The sequence below is a fragment of the Falco biarmicus genome, chromosome 11, assembly GCF_023638135.1.
Source record: "Falco biarmicus isolate bFalBia1 chromosome 11, bFalBia1.pri, whole genome shotgun sequence".
Classification (NCBI taxonomy): Eukaryota; Metazoa; Chordata; class Aves; order Falconiformes; family Falconidae; genus Falco; species Falco biarmicus.
Window position 1 is genome coordinate 1907825 of NC_079298.1, and position 25206 is coordinate 1933030.

General features: G+C 48.0%; 1 pseudogene; it reads right to left on the reverse strand.

Moving 5' to 3' along the window:
• Positions 1-947: 947 nt before the first annotated feature.
• Positions 948-25206, reverse strand: part of LOC130157032 (hydrocephalus-inducing protein homolog) — a 67234-nt pseudogene continuing 42975 nt past the window's right edge.

A 25206-nucleotide genomic window follows, 5' to 3' on the forward strand; every position in this document is an offset into this window, starting at 1 on the left:
AACATTCCCGATGCAACGCTCCTGTGAAAATTTCAGTCGATAACTCGCCCTTTCAAGTGGAGACCATGATCTCTGAGCCTCACAGCCACCGTTTGCAGATTGGCCAACAAACGGGAGACAGGGAAATGATGGCTCACCACCCTGCAGCAACCTCCAAGCAGGAACCAGAGCAGCGGCTTTGGCGCTTTAGAGGACACAAGGCTTGGGTTCAGGGACACGGGGGAATGAAGGATGCCCGTGTCACCCATCAGCTGGGCTAAGGCACAGCGCAGCCTGCTCCGCTCTCAGGTGGACACGTGCACGTCACCCTGACACCCGACTGCATCTCAGGCTTTATCTCCACAATTATTCAGTCCCCTCTGCTTCCCGTCAAGGAGCTGCCAGGCAGCGTAAGGCAGCCAAGGGCAAAACTTCAACTGGGGCAGCAAAAGAGCGGCAGAGCAGGCAGCTGCTGAGGGCCAGGGCGCAGCTCGGGCACATCTCGCCCACGCCCGCGCTGCTCCCATCAGGCAGCCTCAGCAGCACCGTGCCCGGAGTCTGTCTGAAGAGCCTTTGGTGAAGCGGCTGATGGAGCAGGTTCCCAGGACCTGCCTCCTGGCACGTCTCCATGAGAGCAGCAGCTGCCCTGAAAAGCAGAGATGCTCACCATGGGGGAACTCAGCCCCGTGGAGTCAGCAGGGGGGATCATCACACACACAGAGTCACAGAGCGGCTGGGGCTGGCGAGACCTCTGGAGATCATCTGGTCCAAGCCACTGCTCAAGCAGAGCCCGTCTTTATTGCAGGGAAAGAAACCGTCCCTGAGCCGCCTCGTATTACTGCTCTAGTGACTGATCAGCCCCAGGACTGGCAGAGATGGCGGTGAAGCACGACAGGCTTTATTGCCCAGTCCCATGGGTTAGGGCCCTGAGGCAACGGAGGGGCAGATGTACCCTGCAAGCCCCCCGGCTACACCGCGAGCTGCCCGGGGAGGAGGGAGGCATTGCACCGGGGCAGCAGGACCCGAACAGCTCTGCGGGTCACTGCCTGCGACAGGCATGCAAACCCATCATTTCAACACCAGTACCAGCCATCCCTGGTGGCTTGCTCTCGCCACAGGTGGAAAGCGGGTTTTCATGGTGGATTCAAAGAAAGCTGCCCTGGGAATCCCTCCCCCACTTGGAGGTTACTGTTGTCCCCCAAACAGCTGGAAAAGCAGCAAGGAGGAAATTCGCCCCCCTCCCCCTTGGCCCAGGAGGCTGAGCCTGGCCTCTCGCACGCTGCCTGATGCTTTACCCGCAGACCCAACCAAGCCCACAGAGCCAGGCCTGGGTGAACCAGCTCCACAAATCCAGCCCACCTAGCGTGGAGCAGAACAAACCTCCTCCCAACCCTGTTTTTAAGCCCCTCACAGATCCCACCTCCAGTGAGCGGCACATCCCACCCAGCGTCCGCACAGGAGCCCTCCCTGGCTGCACCAGCCCTGCCCCCCCCTGCCAGGGCAGCGACCCAACCGCCTCCTGCCACCTGCCACGCAGCTTGTCAGCTGCAGCCTCCATCAGTTCAACGGCCTTTCCCTGCGGCTGGCCTCCGGAGATGCCCTGCAACGCGACGGAGCCCACACGCTCTGTAGCTACACAACCCTTACCGTTATATTTTTGTGCAACACCACAGCTGGTTGGGCCCCCAGCAGGTGTGAAACTCACCTCACCACAGGCAGGCTGAGGACAAACTTCACACCCCAGACTCTGTCACAAACAGCAGTCTGACACAAAGCAAACGCAGACCTAATGGGGAAAGCGTCGGGAAATCCATGCCCTTCCAGGAGCAAAGGGCCACAGGGGCCTCTTGATCTCAGAGCTCCAAAGACACGACTCTCCGTTAAATACCGTCCAGAAAACAGAGGGAAAACTTGTAAAGATGATCCAGACTCATTTCTGCACAAACATCTATGCAAGCTGTCTATTTTACTGAGGGGTGCCCCAGCTAAAACTGCCCCCAGAGCCAGGCTCCTCTCGCTGCGTTGGGACGGAATATCTTGCTTTCTCTCCGAGACAGCAATATGGGAACGTTGCATGTAAAAATCAGGCCACAGGCTGCTACAGACCAGTCAATTTTCATTGGGAAATAGTCCCACAGATACTTACCATCTCTACACAGAAGGAAGCAGGGATGACAGCCTGATTGGAGAGGTGGAGAGTTTTGGACGCATCTTGTAGAACTTCAATACTGCTGGAATTTATCTCACTCAGATGCACGTAGACAACCCGTTCTTCTCCAATGCTCACTAAACAGGTATTCTGCTCCAGGAAGCAGGTAGGAAAGAAAAAAGAAAAGCAGGGGAAGTTAAAAAATATGAGACAGCTCTAAGTGTCCTCCTCGACTGGGCGATAAGTACGGCTGTTGGAAGTTTTCAGTGTTGCAAGGCTGAAACAGAAGGCCTGGGGCAAGTGCAGGCTCGGGAGTGACCCCATCTGAAAGCCACAAGCTCCCGTTCTCAGGGGACAGAGAAACCCTGGGTCCCACGCTCTCCTTTCCAGACCTCCTCCACAGTTAGCTCTCCTTTCTCTGCCTTGTGCCTGCTCCCGCTCCTTCTGCCGCTCAGCCTTGCCCCAAACCTCCCTGACCGCTGCTGCTGCACAGCGACACTTGGACAGTTACTTCTCTGACATTCCCAAAAATGCACCTCTGAAAACCAGCACAAGCCAGAAGCGAAGCAGGCTCTTCAGAGCAGAGATCGTGCAAGTTATGGCCTCTGATGTGTGCTTATGTGTATTCCTGGTATGGCATGAATAACAGGCATTAATTATTCATTACATCATTCAAGTGGTGTTTTTTCTCTTGACAGTCAGAACCAAAAGCTTTCTCCTTGCAGAACTGGCACAGACTACTGGAGGAGGAACACAGATCCCTTTGCTAAACCACCTTCCCACATCATTAAAAACAACGAGAATTTGTGCACTCTTGCGGTGGATTTCACTGGTTCCAAACACCTCAACACTTCAACAGGATCTGAATGCATAGAACTCCCAACACTGACCAGACGCCGTATGATTCACTGGAGGGCACAGAGTACGATTTAACCGAAAAAGAAACCAGCTTCCACGATGTAAAACCTTTAATGATGTCTGGCTCAAGGAAGTGGTATTGACCGCTGTCAGAATCACCAGCCCAACTCAGCCAGAAGCAGCAGCATCCAGAAATGCTCATCCCTTGGCAGGGCACTGCTGCGTGCAACTAAGAGCCAAAAACCTCACCTACCAAGGCTGGGGCCTCCAAAATAAGGAACTGAAGCCATGCACGATGATGCATGTCTGGGCGATGCTGCCCAAAGCTCCCGGGAAGGAGGAGCTGCAGGGAAGAGCTGCGCCTCGCCAGCCAGCTCAGCTTCCCGGTGACAGCGGGACAGCAGCAGCAAAGGCAGGGCAGAGCCCTTTGGGGATGAGCGGAACAACATCTGGAGGATGCCCAGGAGAGCTGCCTTCTGTCAGCCTGTGTACTAACACCACGCATCCTCACCACCAAGGAGAGGGCTTCAAAAACCCCAACCCCTTCATCTACAGGGTTCTAAAAGGGACAAGGAAAATGCCATGCAACAGCGTTACAGGCAACATGGCACAGGGAAAGGCAGCAACAAGCGATGGCAGCTCTGCCACCAGTAACGCCAGCGCTGGGATTTACCAGCTCCTTCATGCAGATGACACACGCCAGACTGGAGCTGGCACGCGTTCACCTGCAAACAAAATACCCGACAACGGAGCTGTGGAGGGACTCTGCACAACCTGGATGAAAGATCTGTACCACGTTCTGCCTGAAACGGTGGTAAAGACCAGGCATCGACACTGGGCACCCCAGCCTAAGGCAAGAACGAGCTTTGAAGTTCTACTGGAACACACTGCAGCGATTCCCAAGGTCAGACTTGCAGCCATACGGGTAGGATCTGCCACCAGCGCAGGACACGTAACAAGACAGCCAGCTCTTCTGCCAGCCCAGAAAGCTTTGGGTGCGTCAGCTACCAGGGAACTACTGGAACTGCACTGCAACCAGAAGACAGACCTATAGAAAATGCAACGCATCTAGTCCTTTCTTTAGGCACAGCTACGCTTCTCCAGCTGAAATGCTCGCCCTTTGGGCAAAACATTGACACGTTCACGTCCAAACAGAAAAGATTAAGGTAAGGTCAACTTTCAATTTATAAATTGTTAGCCCAAGCGTAAAAGCTTTTCAAGGTACCTGTAGTTCAAAATCCAGCTGACATTTAAACAACTGGTTATTCCAGTGGGGAGAAACCCTCCTCTTTCGGGGAAGCATGCCTTCTGTTTGCAAGCAACTGTTTTGTCAAACGTGAGACTTCCCTGCAAAGCCTGCATTGCCTGGCCTTGCTGTTGACTGGTTTACATGCACATCCCCAGCAGCCAGGGTTGAGATGACCAGTGGCATCCAAGGGATTTGGCATCATCGTTTCAATTCGGTTTATAAAAAGTTTATATCCCTGCAATTGTTTTCAAAATGTCAGCCTTCCTTTCTGTTACAGAAAGCTTCACGTTCTCGGGAATCCTCTGATATCCCCTTCCGTGCTCAGAGAGAGGACAAGACATTTTAAAACAGCTGCTTCAAAAGTTAGTATCCTTTTAAATTAAAGTTTAATTAACTAAATTTGTTCTCGATTTCAGCCAGTGGAAGCCAGGACACCAGATACAACGTTCTCTTGCCTACACTTTGTTGTTGCTGCTGTATATGCCTGAATGCAAATGTCCTGTAGGAGCCTTTAGTCCAGGAATGCTTTGCCTCACCCCTTTTCAAGCTTGGTAGGGAAAAAAAAAGAAAAGAAAAAAAAGCTTGTGCTCCAGATGCAAGCAGTGTGGAGTCTCATGCGTCTTTGGCTGGGGCTTTTGGCAAAGAGATATGATGGATATTTCTCAGGCGGGATGGACCTGACTTTCAGGAAAGCTTAAATCCAGCTTTACAGAAATCATCATTTCAGCACGGTCTCTTACACCGCTCTTGCTTTAGTGGTATTCAGCGATGTCCCCGTGCGCTCCCGAACAAGAGTTCTAATGAAGCAGCGGTTGCTGCTCATCTCGTAACGCAGGAGAGCGAGAGACCCAGGAATTGCTCTGGGTTTCAGACTGGGCTTGTTATCCCGCCTCACACGTCCGTAATTAAACACCATCTCAGACACTTAGATTTCCACCTAAGAGGACACCACCCTTCTCTAGGCATTAGCTGCTACTTATGCCATGAATCCCTTCTTTCCGTGTCCGCACCAGCCACGTATTGTCACGTTCTCCTTTTCCCTGGCAGAACCCCTGTACACTTTATGCCCACCAAGATGAGTCACACAAAGGCACGCATCTCGCCTAGCACTCACCAGCGGGGATCTTTCATTCCCAAACACTGAGACACTAGCCACAGTGTCCTGCCTTCCTATCGCCTGGGCTTCCAGCGTCAACGGGATCTCTACCGAGCTGTGAGGCTGGATAATCCCACACGGCACAGGGCTGGAGTACCACACAGCAGCATCCTCCTTGTGCTCCTATAAGGGACAGAATCAAAGACAACTTCAGAGTGACCTCTGAGGAAACTCCAAGCTTCTTAACATCCACCACAACGGCAATTCACCCACATTTTTAAAAATCCCTAGGAGAAAGCAGAAAGGCACAACACAAGGAGCAAGATTTGTATGGGCCTAATTAGCATCCTCACAGGGTCCAAAAGCTGCTGCACTCACAAACGCCCACTCCGGTGCTGGCGGCCTCCTTGCAGCAGCTTTTCACAACCCTCAAAGTTCTCCTGCATGAAAGCACCCCAAAGACTAGAACCGAAACTGCTTTCTGAAGAGTTCAAACCGCTCCTGAAGTTCATATTCAGGTAGCTTCCCGTTCTCTCCAAAACTTTAGGTTTGAATATAAAACAGCAAGGTCTTATCCAAACCCCGTTTTTTTCCTAACAAACCCCTCGATAACGACGTTTGAGGGCAGGAGGCGAACACGACGCCAAGCCTGAGGAAGGACTCCACAGCAGCCTGGAAGATCGCTGTCGTTCACAAGGGTCAGCATCCACTCGCAAGGGAACTTCAGAAAGCACCGTCCAAATGTCAGAACAGGGCTGAGCACGGGCAGTGGAGGAACGACACATCCGGGTGAAGAGATGACCAAAGGGAATTAGAGACACTGAGAGAATGTAGAAGTTGTTTACTCCCCAAACAGCATGAAACAGACACAAGGCATTTGTCTCTGCCAGATAGACATTTCCTACCTCTACGGCAATCGATCACCTCTAACTTCTTCTTACTCAACAGACTCTTGTAAAGGAGGGGCAGCCCCAGACTCCCGTGGCAGAGGCTGCCCAGTGCCCTGCCCCAGTGCTCTCTCATCAAGCTTTGCCCCTCCCTTGCCCCAGGAGGCCGGCAAGGACCCTCCCACAGTCCCAGCAAGGCACGAGCTCTGCGGGAGCCTTCCCGCTGAGGACCAGCGCTCCCCAAAGCTCAAGGAAAACAAGACTCCCGCATCTCAGTAAAAGCAACTCCCTCCTCTCCCGTACCGCTCTCGCCCTGCCTGAAACCTCAGCCGCTTGCCCCCGCGATGGAGGGCACCAGCACCGCCTGCCTCTCGCGCTGGGTGACCAGCCTCTCCCAGCTCCTGCAGCTGCCTGGGTCCTCCACACACCAGCCCACACACCGACTCTTCCCATTCCCACTCGTTTTACAAAATTGCAGCCCAGGCACCCAGTGGGTGACTCTGCCGGGGAGAGGGAACAGCACCAGCAACTGCGTCCCTCTCGTCATTAAACTGGCACCCGCTGCGGCGCAACGGCATTGAACGACGCTGCAGCTTTTGGCTTAAGTCTGGGAACGTTCATGCTCAAGAGAACCAGAGAAACCTGAGCTCACCTGCCACACCAAGGACTAGTTTCCCCTCACCACTCCTGCCGTAAGCCCCTTTCCCATTTGCACACGCCTTCACTAACTGAGCCAGACCCCAGCTTTCAGCAGGCTGCTCGCCGCCTTCCAAACAAATGCTGCATTTTGGGCCAACCCAGCACGAGCCCACCGCTTGCAGGGAGAAGCAGGGGCAGTCCTTTGGAGATTCATTACTCCTCACGTCCCAGACAACAGGCCAATAGTGAATATAATCACTGCTCCCTTAAAAATAAAATAAACCAAAAAAAAAAAGACAGAGGCATGGCCCTGAGCACTGAGCACAGGTGCCTCTCAACATGGGCTGCTTTCAAAGCACGGCTGTGCTCACAGCGAGCTGGGCAGAACTAGCTCGTTAAGCAACATTTCTCATTTGGAGCTGAAGCCAGGACACCCCACGCCAGGCAGTGTGCTGGGCATGGGTACGCGGGGAAAGGTGGCCAGCTGCAAGGAAAGCGCCGGTACCTGGCTGTGAGAGGCACGCCAACACCTCCTGGCCAACACCATCCACGCCCACCACCAGCGCCAGCTCGTATCGCCCCACCGTGTTGGAACACAGGGTGACCTGGTAGAGGAGAAGAGCGTCAGATACTTAATCACTGCCAGAAGCCATCAGCCACGCATGGTGTCCTCTGGCTCTCACCCACGGTCAGGAAAGGGAGCGATATTTTGCCTTAGTTCTCCTGCTGGTCCACGTGTAGACCACTGTCTTTCCGAGTAACAAAACTCTTCTGGCGATATCCGATTTATTAAGTACGCCTTGCATACCAGGGCATATGTAAGCTAAATTAAAGCACAATTCATGTTCTACTTGCCACTGGGACCAATTTTTACTCTCGACTACAACAGCATAAATCCAGAGGAAATCTGTTGACTTTCACAGAATGAGTCCAGCTTTACAGTGGGAAGCCGAGGGCAAAACGTGGCCCAGCAGCAGCTGTGCAGCTCACGGCTGCTGGAGCTTTTCCAGTCCTCGCTGCAGTGGATGCAACCATTCTGCTCCACACGAGAGGAAAGATAAGACCGGGAAGAATAGCAAACTGCTTTATGCAATGACATCTTTCTTTTAACAGTCACCTTCTGTCCCCATCCTTCCTCGGCCCACTTTAAATCAAATTGCTCTAAACAGCTCAGACACACACGCATGGCTTCTGTGCTTCACCGTAGGGTACATGATCCTTGGCTTACAACTTTGGAAACAAAACGGTGCTCCGCCCCAGAGTACCCCAGCTCACAAAAACCTAACACGAACACCGATCTCTTACTTGCGTTATGCCCAAAGCCAGCAGCACTACAGCCCTCCTGCGCACCAGTGAAGCTTCAGCTCCACCTGCTGAAGCACGTACGGCCGGGCTCGTGCCATACCTGGATACCCAGGGCTCCTTGGGAGCGGATGGTCCCCTTGCAGGGCATTATGGTGAATTCAGTTGGCTTGATGTGATGTTGGGCTCCCTTTCTCCAGGACGGGCAAGTGTTGTCTGATATCTGAGCAAAACTGGTGACGCTGCGCTGTCCTGAGCCTTCGCCAGGGATGCGAAGGTTGAAAGTCATGGGAACCAAGGAGGTGTTAGTGAGGCGACACGGCAGGGTGCGAGGAAAGCCTGGGAAGGTGAGACAAATATCAGTCAAGTCCCCGGTTATCCCGTGATTCCTGGTGTGACTCTCCTGTTAGGACAGACCGGTGCTTGTTGTTTATCTCTTTTCAGTGTGAATGAGAGGTAATGGAGAAGCTCAGGGAGGAGTGAGTTGTGACTGAAGTTGCTTTTTCCATGGATGGCACAGCTTGCTTCCTTGGCAATGGGCAGTGCCGTTGGTGCTGAAGAGCTGTCTCTACCTGTGAGGAGCTCTCTCACCTGCCCCCAAACCAGCCCCAACTCTTTCTCACTGATCAGTGTGCACCCAGACAGAGCATTTATTCTGAAAATTCAGTCTGTAAAATCCCCCATTAACTCCATGAACATTCCCCCAGTTTTCAATATATGAAAGTAGGGCATTGTCATGTAAGGAAAAGAAAGGATGAGACCGGGCACTACAACATGATGCATTGCACTCTAATGCAGTTTCTCTAGGCAGGACCCTTAAGGCATCTCCTGTTTCTGGGCAACCAGACTGAGCACATGACAACTCGGCCCACCTCACTGCAGGCAAACCTGATGCTTCCTTAGAAATGAGCAGGAACTGTGTCTCACCTTACCTAACAAACGGGGACATCACATCCACACTGCCTTTGATTACTGCCCACAAAGCCTGACATCACTTCAGCTCTGACACTTGCTTTCCACAACGGAAAACCAGTGGTACAACCACACTGGGTGAGGGGGTGGCTGTTCTGCAGAGGCAGGACACCAGCCCGCAGCTTGGTCTGGAGCGGACACCAGCTCTGCCAGAAGACACCTCCCATGCCCTGCTTACCAAGTGCTATTTGAATAAAGACAGGGAGGAAAACCACCCGCAGACACAGCAGATAGTTCCTCTGTGCCCAGCAGCAGTGACCATTGCCCACCGCCAGCAATTACTCCGGCAGGGAGGCGGGGGTGGGGCACAGAAAGGACATGCACCGACTGACCCACTGCACAGCCCCAAATGGGACCGAAGTCACCAGATGCAGACAACAGCCAGCAGCACAGTGACAAGAAGCAAAAATACAATAGCTGCCTTCAGCTGAAAAGGCCTTGTTAATGAAATCAGATTAAAGTAGGATGAACCTCCTATTACACAACCGCATTTCTGCCGGTGCGTTTCTTGTGGGTCTATTTATTCAAAAGGAAGCAGAGAAGTGGCCGAGTGGTGATGCAGGGAGAGGGGGCAGTGGCTCAGGGAAAGTATTGAGATTTCCTAGAAAGTCCACGAACCGCATGAAACCACAGAGGCATCCTGGGCACAGAATGATCATGGCCCTTCAATCAATCCCCAATTGATTTCACATGTAAACTTTAGATCATCTCAGTACAAAGCCTTTTCTCTGAGACTCGAGATGGAGAATCAGAATCTGCATTTCAGTGGAGATGCTCTGGGTGCTCAGCCACCGGCTCCGTCAGTGGAGCAGTGCTTCGGCTGGGGAAGGAGAAGGAGCCCACATCTCTGGAGACATCACTGCCCAAACCAATGCCGAGCTACTGCCTGGGCTTATTACCGGGCAGGTGATAACGAGGAGCCCTCACAGCACAAATTAACAGCTCACACTAAAGGTCAAGTGGGTAAGTGGTGTCCTCGCCTTGCAACAGGAACGTTCACCCTGAGCAGCCACAGGCTAGCGTGTGGCTCCAACTCCCTTCTCCTGCAGCCCCATCCCCTGGGCCCTTCTGGGACAAGGGCTTTCACCATCATTCTGCCGCCAAGGATTGGGAGGTTGGGGCTGAGCAGGCTCTGAGGGCACCAGGAAAATCCTGACTTTCTATTCCTTTGGTCCTGTTTGATCTCACGGCAGCAAAATACCACCTGAGCAAGCGGCAGCCCTGGTTCTAACACCCTGAAGGCTGCTGTGGAGGAACACAAGCGACAGACGCTCCCAAAGCGCTTCATTTCAGTAAGGCACAGACCTCCCCACCAGCGGTCCAAGCCCAGGGCACACTCACCAAAGGAGACGTCGCCGAATGGAGGGAAGGTACATGGAAAGGGAAAGTCGGTCCGATGACACAGCCCCTGTAAGGACAAAGGCAGAGGAGGAACTGGCTTGGTTAAAAAGAACTGCAAAGTGTTCGGCTTTCGTTACCACCGGGACGGATAGAAGCTGGTCTCAGCAGCACGGTGGGTTTCAAACCAACCCGTCACCCCTGCGCTCGGCACAGCATCCCTGTGCACAGGGGCAGCCAAAGCAACGTGGTCAGCAGGTGGCAGCTGCTGAGGTGGCTCAGGGCACCAGGGCAGGCAGGGTACACCCCCAGGTTGCTGCTGGCCCAGTGAAGGACCCTGAACAAGTGATGGCTCTGTGCCTCAGTTTCCCCATCTGTCATGTGACGGGCAGAGCTGTCCATGCAGAAGCAGGTTCATTGTAACTAGCCCTCTCAGCCACAGGTTCCCTGCTTTGGTATCTCTTTGCTGGAACTGGCCTTTCCACGGGCTAGATGGACATCTTCCTCAGACCTTATTCCACACTACCATTATGCGTGCAGGATTTTGAGGCACGAATCCACAGGAGCCCCAGACATCTACTGAGAAACGCAGCACAAGTTCTACACAGTGGATGGCGGAATCTTGGAGGAAAGTATCAGCTTGTCACCAGTGCACCGGCTGACACATCCAAGAGCAAGACTATTTGCACCACCAAACATGAGTGTCCTGAAGCCACCACATCAGCCCGCCCATCCCTAAATTCAGAGAGGTTCCAAACTCCCAAACTCACCAACATCCACTGAAATCAGCACTTGAAGCTGCACAACATTCATTAATTTCATGGTTGATGCCAATCAATGCCAGCTCTGCCTCTTGGTGAAAAAAACAAATACAGATCAAGGAGCACAGTGACCCGTGCCTCCTAGTTTTATTCACAGGACTGCCACCGGGTCTCTCGTACACATGAACAGACCCCAGCCTCCCGCAGGAGGGACCTGCACTCACCCGTGGTGTCCCAGTTCCAGCATCCCTTTCTAAAGAGCAAAAGAACAAGCGTTCAGGACCTCGTCAGGTCTGTTTCCAAGCAAAGAGTGATCACCTATGGTTTGGGCATCTTCTGACTGCACGATCAAAAAGCACTCAAAATCTGACTTTCAGGAGTTTCAATCCCATGCTAATTCTCGATTCCTGGAGCTGAATCCGTTCCTGAGAACAAGTTAGGTAGCAAATCCCTTCTGGCAATGAGGTTCCCTCTCCAAGGACCTCACGTAATCAGACTTAACCTGCCAAGCCCCAGCATCCTACTCTGGATGGAGCAAAGGGAGCAGACATGCTTTCCGTAATAGCACTTGCCAAAAGACAACAGAAAACTGCCTCCAAACCAGCCACAACTGGGTCTCACACTGGGAAACTGCCAAGGGTGAGCCTTGCAGCGAGGGGGGAAATAACTGCCGTTTCTGCTGAGCACACAGGAGCTGTGCTCAAGGAAGTCAGACCTGAAGGACTGCCCAGAGGGCTCGGCCAAGCAGCCAGCCCAGAGCCCTGTGCGCTACAGCCGGTAACAGCGCAGCTTGCAAGAGAACGGGGGAAGAGGGCAGTCTTTATGGCAACAGCCACATCTTCCAATAGTGCTTCTGAAGGGAGATCGGGGTCCTCGCAGAGCAGGAAGGAGCACAAGGTAGGAGAGGAACCACCTGCACTCCCACCGCTGTTCCTTCCTCTGCAGCCCCATGTCCCACCAGCCAGCTCATCTCCACTCAAAAGAACTGGGAGTTTTTCCCTCCCTGGAGAACTAAATCCAGTGCACAACCCCCCCTGAAGAGGGAGGCTCGGCTTGCCCCGGTGGGTGGGCATCTCAAAAGCATTTGAAACAAACAGCTTGAGTTGTGGGGCTGGAGAATGAGAGATAAGGGCTGGACAGGGGTCCTTGGAACAAAGGCAAGACAGAAAGCAAGGAGGCAGATGCCATCTCGAGGAGAGGAGTCTGCAGTGGGAATTACTGTGGAGGCACCCCCCAGGCTCCTGTAACCCTCCTCACCTGACGGTCAAGGTCACGGGCTCAGGGGACCCATCCACACTGAACCGGAATCCTTCTGTGAACTGCCCCAGGGCGGTGGAACTGAAGGAGATCTGGATGACTTGGAGGACATCTGGTAAAACGATGCCCTCCTGGGGGAGAAAGGAGAAGCAGGAGCCCAGAGCGGTCGCCGGAAGGACCAACTTGGAGGGGGCATCAATGACTCCTTTGTTAAACAGGATCACCTGCAGCAGCAAGAAAGCAAAATGGAAATACATGAGGAATCTTCTTTCCTTACAGAAGGCTGACTTGTTTTCTAATTAAACTTCTACAAAAGGCAGAAGATGCTGTGTGCTGCTGCTTGGCTGAAGCCAAAGAAAACACAACAGGACAGTTTCTGCCTTTGGGTTTTTGCATGCAAAAAACCCCAGTGATAACTTCACATAAACAGAGTCACTCTGGGTTTATTCCACTGACACAGAGCAGTCCGCTTGGACTTGCAGGGCTGAGGATGTGCTCAGCATCACCAAGGCGATGCAGACCTGCCCCAAAGAGCAGCAAAGGGCGGTCGCAGCATTACAGCGAATCGTCACCTAACTGCTCCCGCTCCAGATGAGCCCAGTCCTGCCAAGGGCAAAACACATTCAGCTCCCGTTACAGCCAGCAAGTTTACTGGATGTAGAAAATACCTTGGGACAGCCCCATAACCAGCTTCAGCAGCACTCCCCGACTCTGCTAGGGTACGTCAGTGAGGCGCATTTTGTTCTTTTCTTTGATCTGAGAGTCTCTTTGTCTTTGCTCAACCAGACATGTCAAGAAAGGATGAGAGTGAGGGGCATAGCAGCTCCACCTGCTCTAAAGAATCTCTTTCATAAATATTCACAGCCATCATCTACTAATTTACCATTATTTACTGTTCCAACAAGCTACACAATCCTGCAGCATTTGCTGAGATTCAGCAAGAAATGCCCACACCTGCCTGTGAGTATCAGCACACTGGTGGTCACCAAACCTACCCAAAGCAAAGCTCTACAGTTTCCGAAGGCTGCAGGTGAAATCCGGCCATTTCTGTGGACTTATCTACCTGCTTGGCAGTTATTTTCCCTAAGTTTTGTCCTCGCAAAACCTGTCAGAAAAACTGAGACAGAAGCAGAGGTACAGCCCTTATTTTTTTAATTTTGCAGCTGCTGTTGAAAACATTCCTGTATTCAAATTCTGCACTGGTAACTTGGAAACTACTCATATGTTTTACACCTTAATTACAAATTGCACTTAGGGATCCTACACTGAAGTTTACCTCCGGTCTGGCTACTTAATACAGCACTTGGAGTATCATCTACTTATTCACATTTTCTCCAGTAATGAAACCAACACATTGATATATATAGAATCAATAAAGAATCAGCATTAAAAAATGCATACATACAGTGCACAATATTTTGGCAAGAAAACACCTTAACGTGTCCTTCCCTGCAACAGTCAAGCTTTTGAAAGTGTCTGGCACCATGTACTGCCTCATTTTCTACCGCCTCCAGTTGCTGTATCTTGGGGGTTTTTTTGGTTGTTTTTTTTTGAGAAAACTTGCCACCATCGGCGGGGGGAGGCAAATACCCAGAAAGCTCCTTTGCTTCATTTCCAGAACTGCCCTGCTCTGTTCATAGAGCCAGAGGGGCACCAGGTCTGAAGGGTGGCAGGAGGCTGCTCAGCAGGGACAGCGCTCCCGGTGCCTGCGCGGGCAGCTCTGCGCGGGGAGGCTGCCCGGCTTCCCTCCGGCGCCAGGATCCAGCAAGTTGCGCTTCACTGAAAGGTGTTTGCAACGGACTCGAGTCGGAACACAACACCTTTGTTCCAGCTGCTTTTTAACCGCCAGGGTACCAGGGCGCAGTGCATCTAGGGCTGAAACAAAAGCCTCTGGATCCTGACCTTTTTGACCCGGTGTTGCTTTCATGTGTCAAGGGCTGGATTTTCTGCATGAAGCCTCCCAGCTGGTCTCAAAGGGAGGTTGCCAAAACGCAGGGATCGGGGCTTTGTGGACAACATACACACCTTTCAGACCCCATCAAAACTATCCAGATTCTGCAAAAACTCCCACATTTAACTTACATCAAATAATGCGTGCACATAACTGCCTGTGTTGCCAGAAATCCAGCAGGTGCACAAAGCTCACTGCTGCCCCAGGGGCCATCAGGATCCACCCCAACCCCAGCAAGCCCCACTGCTCACCTCGTAGCTGGGGGCTGATGCAACAAAAACCTTCCCGATGTCCAGCTGGTCAAAGCTGAAGCGCAGCTGGGGCCCTATGCCGCTCCCTTTGATGCGCAGGGGCAGCCTGGTCTCACGGCCTGGGGAGAGGTTGCCATGTCAGTACAGAATTCCTTCGGTTCGCCTGGATTTTCCAGGCAGCCTCAGAGCCAGTCCCCGACTCCGGGCTGGGTGGCACCAGCACTAGATGCTCCGCGAGAAGATACGGGACCCTTCTCTTCCCTCAGCACATCAACTTTGCGGCTGGTTTCTAACTTCTGACGGAGCCCTTGGGCTGGTTTGTAACTTAGCGATCAGTTTGCACCCTCAGAAAGTGATGCTGCGTATAAAACATGATTTCTGAATTCCTTCCCATGCACTTAAACGAGCTTTGAAATCCATTCAGAGAAGGCACAAAGCTCACAAAACAGAGCCGGAGAGAAAAATCTGCTGTCTGTATCGCTGCAATCGGAGACGACCGCACGGGAGCTGAGAAGTATGAGCCCAAGCAAGGCAGAGCAGCCTGCTGACAGCGATACCCCAGCAGCCTGCTGACAGCGACACGCGCACCCGAGCGCTGCCTCAAGCAGGCAGAGCATCTCAGCCACCACCTGCGCCTAACGCAGGGCTCCGTACTGGGGTGCTCCAGGGCTCACCGCCTGCAGCAGCGCCTTGTTAAGACGGGGCTTTACGGTCTCCAGAGAGCAGCACTCACCTGTTCCCACCATCAAACCAAGAGCTCAGCTTTGTAAAGACGCCCCACCTGAAGCATACTGAGCAGTTACGGAAAACCAGCCTCCTCGCTACTGAAACCAGATAAGCTCTAAGTGTACTGCTAACACACATATCCCTTGCTGCAAAGGCAACTGAGACCACAAGGCTTACAGCTGAACTCCAGGATGCTGAGTTTCTTCCTTAAGTCTGCTAAGATGGCATAGTGCAGGATCTTTCAGTCTGAAGCCTTTCCTGAACCACTGGAGCAGCCTAAAGTGCCTGAATTCTAGCTCAGGTTTTGGCTTAGGTCCCCCTGCTGTTATAGATTTGCTAATAAGTTAAGATTGATTGACTTTATTTGATTGATTATTTGATTTTATAAAATCAATCATGTAATAGAAATATAAGAGGATAAGAAAATATATTTTAATGAAACTTATAGTTATAGTAAAAAGCGGCTATAGAAAACCCTCTGTACAGCCCCGTACCAAGGCCGGAGGAATTGGTCAGAATCACCTAGTAGGAATGTTTAGAACTTAGATAACAGACTTAAGATTTGAGATGATTGTTTATATGTAACCTAGGAGGATGTACTAAAATGTCAAAATGAGAATTTATGTGAACTGGGAAGAGTCGAGTGAAGCAACCCATAGTTGCCGGCCAAGAAACAGTTACCTCAAGTGGCAGGTAATTCCGGCAGGGGGAGATCGAGACCACCGACTCACATACCACCTACCCAAATCGTACCCCAGACCCATTTCCGGACCTTTCTAACCTTTACTGCGCAGAATCGGGTACGAGAGGAGAGTATGTTAATGATTTATGGGAAATCTTACGATTATGCATGGATATTTAATGAATATGTATGAATGAGTTCTATACAAGGTGTATGATTTTGAACCATGGTGTGCGTCGATCGTGAGGGGACTCGCTCACGCACCCGGCCGTCCATAAAGAAATGTCTGCTTATCTACATCACATTGGTGTCGGTAAGTTCTTCATTCCGAGATTTCGGTAACAGTTTTGGCGACCCAGATGGGACCTCGCTGAAGGAGACCGGAGGAGTCGGGGACCTGATCGGTTCCAGCCGGCACCGAGGATTTCTCGGGGATACCCATCGATCCCCGATCCGTAAGGCTCTTCGCGACGTTCCCTGGATTTTGGTAAGACACTTCTTCTTGTAATTGTAGTAAGTGGGTAGGAGTCCCACTATAATAAGTGTATGGTAAGGAGTGGGTTGGAGACCCACCAGTGGGTTTGAGTCTCACTGAGTAAGTCTGCCTGTCAGACGCGGTGAGAGCTGCGCAGGGTTGGACTATAAGGATCCTTGTGGAAGAGGAAGCCTAGGCGCCTGCCCGTAAGACATAAGCGAAAGCTATTGCAGGGTTGGACAAAAGTGGAAACGAGAACCTACATGCTCTAGTGTTCTCTAAGGTAGTGCCTCTAACAAGAAGTTAGGAGGGGTTTTTCTTCTGATACAGAATTGTTTATTGTGTCTGTGTATCGAGAAGAAAATTAAGAAGTGTATAATATTGTGTTTTATGTCTTTGTTTAAAGTAACAATTGTGGAAAAGTGTGAGTGTGGCTGTAAGGGTGAGACGTGCAATTAAGCACGAAAGCGAGTGTGGAGCGTGGATCCGCGGATCGGGGAGACAGAGTTGAATAATTGTGTATTGTACTGTGAGTGATTATACCATGGCATCTAAGTTAACTCGGTTGTTTAAAAGTAAAAGCATGCGTAATCTTGCTGTAAATGATAAAATCCCGAAAAACTCTCCATTGGGATGTTCATTGGCACATTGGGGAGATTTATATGAGGATTTGCCAAAAAGCCAGATGATTGAGTATTGTAATAATTGGTGGCCTCTGTATACATTGGAAAATCAGGAAAAGTGGCCCATAAATGGAACACTGAATTATAATACTATTCTGCAGTTAATGTTATACTGTAAAAGGGAAGGGAAATGGAGTGAAATGCCATATGTGGATTTGTTCTTTTACCTGAGACAGAGAAAAGACTGGCAGGATGAATGCAAGTTAACTGATGGAGATAATTTTGTGATGGCTGTAACTGCTGATAACAAGAAAGTAAAAAGGTGTTGCTCAACTTGTGAGATCGGGAAAGGTTGTTTAAAGAAAAAGATTGTCACTGAGAGTGATGATGGACCAGAATTAGATATATCCCCTCTTAGGAGAGAAAGGAATCAGGGTCGAGAATCTAGGGCACGAGAACAGGCGATTGAACCGGATAGCAGTGGAACAGGAGATGTGGAAGAGAGATTATCGGAGATTGTAATTCATACTCCTGTTTCACGGAGAACTCGGCAACAGACACAGACTATAGCTCCCCTGCGACAGGGAGTTGGTAGTGATGGACCGGTCTATGTGAAAGTACCTTTTACAGCTATGGATTTGATGACTTGGAAGCAGGCAGCAGGAAATTATAGAGAAGATCCTGAAAAAGTGGGCAAGGTGGCAGATACTAAAACTAGAACACAGAATCCAGACTGGAATGATTTACAGGTGATCCTGGATAATGTGTTAGATGATACAGAGAAGCAAACGGTATCAAAAGCTGGTAAAGCTCAGGCAGAGTTGGATGTGATGAGTGGAATTACAGGTGGAACAATAGAACAGAATTTTCCATCTGGGGATCCGCAGTGGGATCCAAATAATGTAACACATAGAGAAAGACTGAGACGGTATCAGAAATGGGTTTTATATGGGATTAGACATGCCATGCCTAAATCTCTGAATTGGTCTAAATTATATGAAGTAAGACAAGATAAAAATGAATCTCCCTCAGCATTTTGGGAACGATTAAAGGAAGCTGCCAGAAAACATACTGATTTGAGAGTGGAAACAGAGGCAGCACAAATGCAACTGGCTTTGATTTTTATGGGGCAATCGGCACCAGATATAAGGAAAAAACTCCAGAAACTGGAGGGAGAGAATTCAAGGAGTTTGAATACAATGCTGGAAGTCGCATGGAGGGTATATAACAACAGAGAAAGAGAAGAAAGAAAATCAAGGAGAACAGATTTATTGGCAGTAATGACAGGAACGGTAGACAGAGGAAGGGGCAGAGGAAGAGGATGAGGATTTAATGGGAGGGGAGGTTGTATGCACTGTGGCCATCGGAAATTTAATACCCCCTTAGGAGTAAATCAGTGTGCTTTGTGTAGAGAGGAAGGACATTGGAAAAAGGATTGCCCTAGAAACAAGAGTGTTTCTCACGACCTTGCCAAGATAATGATTTTAGACGACTGAAGGGGACCGGAGGGAACCCAGCTGAACCTCTGGTTAAAATTTAGCTGGGAGATAAAGAAGTTAAATTTTTAGTAGATACAGGAGCGACATTTTCGGTATTAAATACATGTAAAGGAAAAATAGGAACAAAACCAGCCAATATAATAGGAGCAACAGGGAAAGAAGAGAACCAGGCCATTCCTGCAACCCCTAGATTTGAAATTTGGAAATAAGATAATTACACATGAATTTTTCTATGTACCAGAATGTCCGATACCCTTGTTAGGAAGAGATTTGTTGTCTAAATTAAATGCACAAATTGTTTTTGATGAAGGAGAACTTTTCTTGAAAATACCCGAGTCAAAAACGGGAGAAATCTTGATGATACACGAAAGAGTAAAGGAACAAGAAATTCCACCGGAGGTGGATTTGGCAGTGATCCCTACTGTATGGGAAACAGATATTCCTGGTAAATCGAAACTAGCAGAGCCTGTTAAAATAGATTTGAAGGAAGGCGCAGGAACAGTGAGAATTAAACAATATCCAATCAAATCAGAAGTGAGACAGGAATTGAAGAAATTGAGTGATAAATTTTTGGAGTATAACATTTTGGAAGAATGTGAATCTGAGTATAAGACTCCTATTTTACCAGTCAGAAAACCCTCGGGTGAATATAGGCTGGTACAAGATTTGAGAGCAGTAAATCAACTAGTTAAGGACATTTATCCTGTAGTAGCAAACCCTTATACACTGTTAACAGCATTAAGGGACACTTATCAACGGTTTACAGTGCTTGATTTAAAAGATGCTTTCTTTTGTATACCTTTGGAAAAAGAAAGCAGAAAACTGTTTGCTTTTGAATGGGAAAATCCTCAAACCGGGCGAAAGATGCAGTTGACATGGACTAGATTACCCCAAGGATTTAAAAACAGTCCAACTATCTTTGGAAATCAATTAGCAAAGGAACTTGAAATGTGGAAACAGGATAAATCAAGAGCTGGGCATTTACTTTTACAATATGTGGATGACATATTGATTGCTACAGAAGAAAGACTTACCTGTATACAGGTGACTATCGACCTCTTGAATTTCCTGGGACTAAATGGATACAAAGTGTCCAGGAAGAAAGCCCAGACAGCCTGCCAGACTGTGATATATCTGGGCTTTGAGATTTCAGAAGGACAACGACAATTAGGAAAAGATCGCAAAGAAGCTATTTGTGGTATACCTGAGCCGAGAAATATTCATGAACTCAGAGCATTTTTGGGAATGACTGGGTGGTGTCGCCTTTGGATCATGAACTATGGGCTAATAGCTAAACCGCTGTACGAGGCCCAAAAGAACCCTCCCTTTGCATGGGGCCCACAACAACAAAAGGCTTTTGTAGAGTTGAAACGTGCCTTAGTGTCTGCACCTGCTTTGGGACTGCCGGATCTAACCAAAGATTTCCAGTTGTTTGTTCATGAAAGGCAACACCTTGCACCGGGCGTGTTAACCCCGAGGATAGGAAGCTGGAAACGACCAGTCGGTATTTCTCTAAACAACTGGACACAGTGAGTAAAGGGTGGCCAAACTGCCTTTGAGCAGTGGCAGCAACAGTGATGCTCATACAAGAAGCTCGGAAATTGACTTTGGGAAGAACAATAACAGTCTATGTCCCACACATGGTGATAACTGTCCTAGAACAGAAGGGGGGACACTGGCTGTCTCCCAGCCAAATGATGAAGTACCAGGTGGTATTGACTGAACAAGATGATGTGATTCTAAAGACAACTAACCTGGTAAATCCTGCAGTGTTTTTAAGTTCCATACAGGAAGAAGGACGACTGGAACATGATTGCTTGGCTGCCATCGAGTATGTTTATTCCAGTCATGAAGATCTGAAGGATGTACCACTGGAGTGACCAGACTGGGAACTGTATAGTGATGGAAGCAGCTTCATGGAACAAGGAGTCCGATACGCCGGATATGCGGTAACAACAGAGACTACAGTTATAGAAGCAGGAGCATTGGCGAGTACCATATCAGCCCAAAAGGCGGAACTCATCGCTTTAATTCGAGCCTTAGAGATAAGCAAAGACAAGAAAGTAAATATCTGGACTGATTCAAAATATGCCTTTGGGGTAGTGCATGTCCATGGAGCTTTGTGGAAAGAGAGGGGGTTATTGTCCTCTCAAGGATCAAACATTAAGCATCAAACAGAAATTTTATGATTATTGCAAGCAGTTCAAAGGCCAGATCAAGTAGCAATCATGCACTGTAAGGCACACCAGATTTGGAATACAAAAATAATAGCTGGGAATAATTTAGCTGATAGAACAGCAAAAAAGGTAGCAAAGAAACAAGCATTGCAAATGGCAATAATTCCTTCTAAAACAGTAACCCTTCCTAGGGAAAACCCGAGATATTCAGAGGAAGATGACAAATTGAGTCCGTTATTAAATGCTAAGAAAAACTTAGCGGGATGGTGGGTAACCCCTAATGGACAGGTAGTAATTCCACCTCTTCTGATGAGAGAGATAATTCAAACGAGACATCAGGAATGTCACTGGGGAGCAGAAGCCTTTGTAACATCTTTACGAAAACAAGTAATATCAGTTAAGATGTTGGGAATAGCTAAAATGGTAACTGCAAAGTGTGAAGTATGTTTGAAAAATAATCCAATGATTAAGAAAAAGGTTCAAATGGGTAGACTGAAATCTGGTGTAGAACCTGGAGATGATTGGCAAGTAGATTTTTCAGAGCTACCCAGACAAAATGGGTACCGGTACAACCTGGTAGGGGTTGATACTTTTACAGGATGGCCAGAAGCCCTTCCCTGTCGCACTACACAAGCAAAAGAAGTGGTGAAGTGGTTATTACAAGAAATAATTCCGAGATTTGGAGTTCCTATTGGAATTTCTTCTGACAGAGGTCCACACTTTGTTGCTGAAGTAGTCCAAAGTGTTAGCAAAGTATTGGGTATTAATTGTGACCTACATTTATCTTGGAGACCCCAATCTAGTGGGAAAGTGGAAAGGATGAATCAAACTTTGAAACGACAAATAAGTAAAATTTGTCAAGAAACCAGTCTAAAGTGGCCTCAGGCGCTTCCACTGGCATTATTACGTATCAGGGTACAGCCAAAGAGTGGAACCTCACTCAGTCCTTATGAATTATTATATGGAAAACCATATGAGTCTCCAGAACCAAATCCAAACGTACATGTAAAAGGAAAGCAGGATGTATATAACTATTTGCTTTCTCTAGGAAAAACTCCGGCTGCAATTCGGAGTGCAGTAATTTGGAATAGACCTTTATCCCTGGAAAATTCAGTGCATGATTTCCAACCAGGAGATTATGTCTATGTGAAGACCTGGACCTCTGAACCTTTACAGGAACGTTGGAAAGCACCTTTCCAAGTACTGTTAACCACTTTTACGGCTATCAAGATAGCAGAATCGGATGCTTGGATCCATTATACTCGAGTGAAGAAAGCACCTATTCCATGGAAGATTATCAACCGTGACCCAAAGACTTTAAATTTGACTTTGAAAAATGTCTAATTTTTCATATCAGGTTATGATCGTTCTTTGGATTCCATTTGGGTTGGTAGTGTTGGCAGGATCATGGGCTGACTTGGTGGACAGGAATGGAAGACAAATAGAGACAGAACAAGTGATTGAAATTCCCAAACAAACGGCTGAGGAAAATTTGATGGTAGGATTGATTAAAGGATTTGCCAATTTACAAAATGTTATGCAGATCACTGCTTGTTTACCAATACCGAGGGCAGTAGGTGAATCTATTCCATGGGGAATCTTAACCATGAATCTGACCAAATTAGAATATGAAAATGAGACAATGGATTGTAAACAAGAACCTAGGGAAACTTGGGAATTGCAAAAGGTTAAAGTTGGGGAAGAATCACCAGTATATTCAACCATTTGGGAATGTAAAGGATGATTTGTAGCTAAACCGGGATTATATGGAGATTTAGGGAACAAGGGATGGTGTTACTAGCCTAAAATGGCTACAACAAACACCAGTGTATGGATAACCGAGACAAAATGTGAGAAAAAGAATCGAACCCTACAGGAAAAGGAAATAGTTTGGGATTCGGTTTGGTCTATGACCTTATATTCCCATTTTCAGTATATGGCAAAAACTCCTTGGTGTTTTACCTGGGATGGAAAAGTGTTTTCAGTATTACCCTGGGTCAATGATAGATCAACTTCATTGGGAGAAAAGGAGAATAAAATAGTGCCATGGTGGAAATGTGAAAAAGTGTATGATTGCAGCAATGCAGACTTAATAATTCAAAGAATCCCTCCTTTGGCTGCCGCTTTAAAATATGGTTGTTTTTGTCGAGGTCTTAAGAATACTCTCAATCTATCTAGCGCCTATATACCCAGAAGAGGAATTATGTTTAGTTGTAGAAAATCTACTATTCAAAGTCCAGGACATTTAATTTGGGCATTGAGTGATGGAACCTGGACAACTCATCTACCATTAGATGGTAAAGTGAAACAAATAACTTTAGGCATGCCAACATTGTGTCCGATTTGGAAGAAATCACCGTTTAGAGGATCTCTAGAAAATTTAGAACTGAAACGAACAAAGAGATCTGAGACAAATGATGATAATTGGAATGAACCATCTATAGGAGTGAAAATTGGCTGGGCAATTGAATCACTTTTAAATCCTATAGCATCATATAGAAACAGAGCATGGCTTTATAAGTTAACTGGTCAAGTGGAAAAATTAGCAAACGTTACCAAAAAGGGGTTTAAGGAATTGAATATACAATTACAGGCGACCTCTAGAATGACTTTACAAAATAGAATGGCACCAGATATGCTCCTACTTAAAGAACATGGAGTATGTGGATATCTCAACGATAAACTGGACCACTGTTGCATCCCCATTTCAAATGTCACACAAGATGTGGAACATGATTTGGATTTATTAGATAAAATTGAAAAAGAAACAGAATCAATTCAAGAAGATATGTCAGAAGACTGGTTAGGGAAAATTTTTAACAAATTAGGAAGGAACTTGAGCTCTTGGATACAATCCCTAATCAAAACTTTGTTTCTGTTACTGATTGTCTTTTTGATGATCATGTTGGTATATGCATGTTTGAAGAAGCAGTTTACCAATAGAATTGCAATCAATCGTATGATCATGAGAGAAGTACCAACCAGTCCACCAAGGTATAGCCCACCACCAAAATATGTTGAAACAAATGATATGTAAATAATGTGAAAGTATTGAAATAATGATTTTCAACACTTTCAAAGGGGGGAAATGTTATAGATTTGCTAATAAGTTAAGATTGATTTACTTTATTTGATTGATTATTTGATTTTATAAAATCAATCATGTAATAGAAATATAAGAGGATGGGGAAATGTTCTAGATTTGCTAATAAGTTAAGATTGACTTTATTTGATTGATTATTTGATTTTATAAAATCAATCATGTAATAGAAATATAAGAGGATAAGAAAATATATTTTAATGAAACTTATAGTAAAAAGCGGCTATAGAAAACCCTCTGTACAGCCCCGTACCAAGGCCGGAGGAATTGGTCAGAATCACCTAGTAGGAATGTTTAGAACTTAGATAACAGACTTAAGATTTGAGATGATTGTTTATATGTAACCTAGGAGGATGTACTAAAATGTCAAAATGAGAATTTATGTGAACTGGGGAGAGTCGAGTGAAGCAACCCATAGTTGCCGGCCAAGAAACAGTTACCTCAAGTGGCAGGTAATTCCGGCAGGGGGAGATCGAGACCACCGACTCACATACCACCTACCCAAATCGTACCCCAGACCCATTTCCGGACCTTTCTAACCTTTACTGCGCAGAATCGGGTACGAGAGGAGAGTATGTTAATGATTTATGGGAAATCTTACGATTATGCATGGATATTTAATGAATATGTATGAATGAGTTCTATACAAGGTGTATGATTTTGAACCATGGTGTGCGTCGATCGTGAGGGGACTCACTCACGCACCCGGCCGTCCATAAAGAAATGTCTGCTTATCTACATCACATTGGTGTCGGTAAGTTCTTCATTCCGAGATTTCGGTAACACTGCCATCCCATTCTACTCTTGTACGGAAAGCGAGTAGCACAAGGAGCAGAAGATAGCCCCAGAAGTTGTACACAACCGTCACTGTGGCTTTTGTGCAAAACTATTCCTCTATCCTTTGAGCTCCTTTTGTGTGACACCCACCATTAACTAAAGCTTAGGGACTGAAAGTTGATTTCTTTTTTTATAAAAGTCTGCTGCTTAGTCATTCCAGAATGTCCAAACCAACTTCTTACTGCAAAGAGCAGCCCACGTGTGACTAGATCACAACTCGGAAAAAACCCTCCTGGAACAGCCTTTTCAGTGATCCCTGACTTTGGGCTTGCAACCGTGGCACGGGGATGTTTGATCACGTCCAAAGCCAGAAAGGAAGAGCTAGGGAGCTTTTGCTGAATTCAGTGGTTTTTCAGTGGATCCAGCCGCAGCCCAGCTGACAGCAGAGATGAGTTACA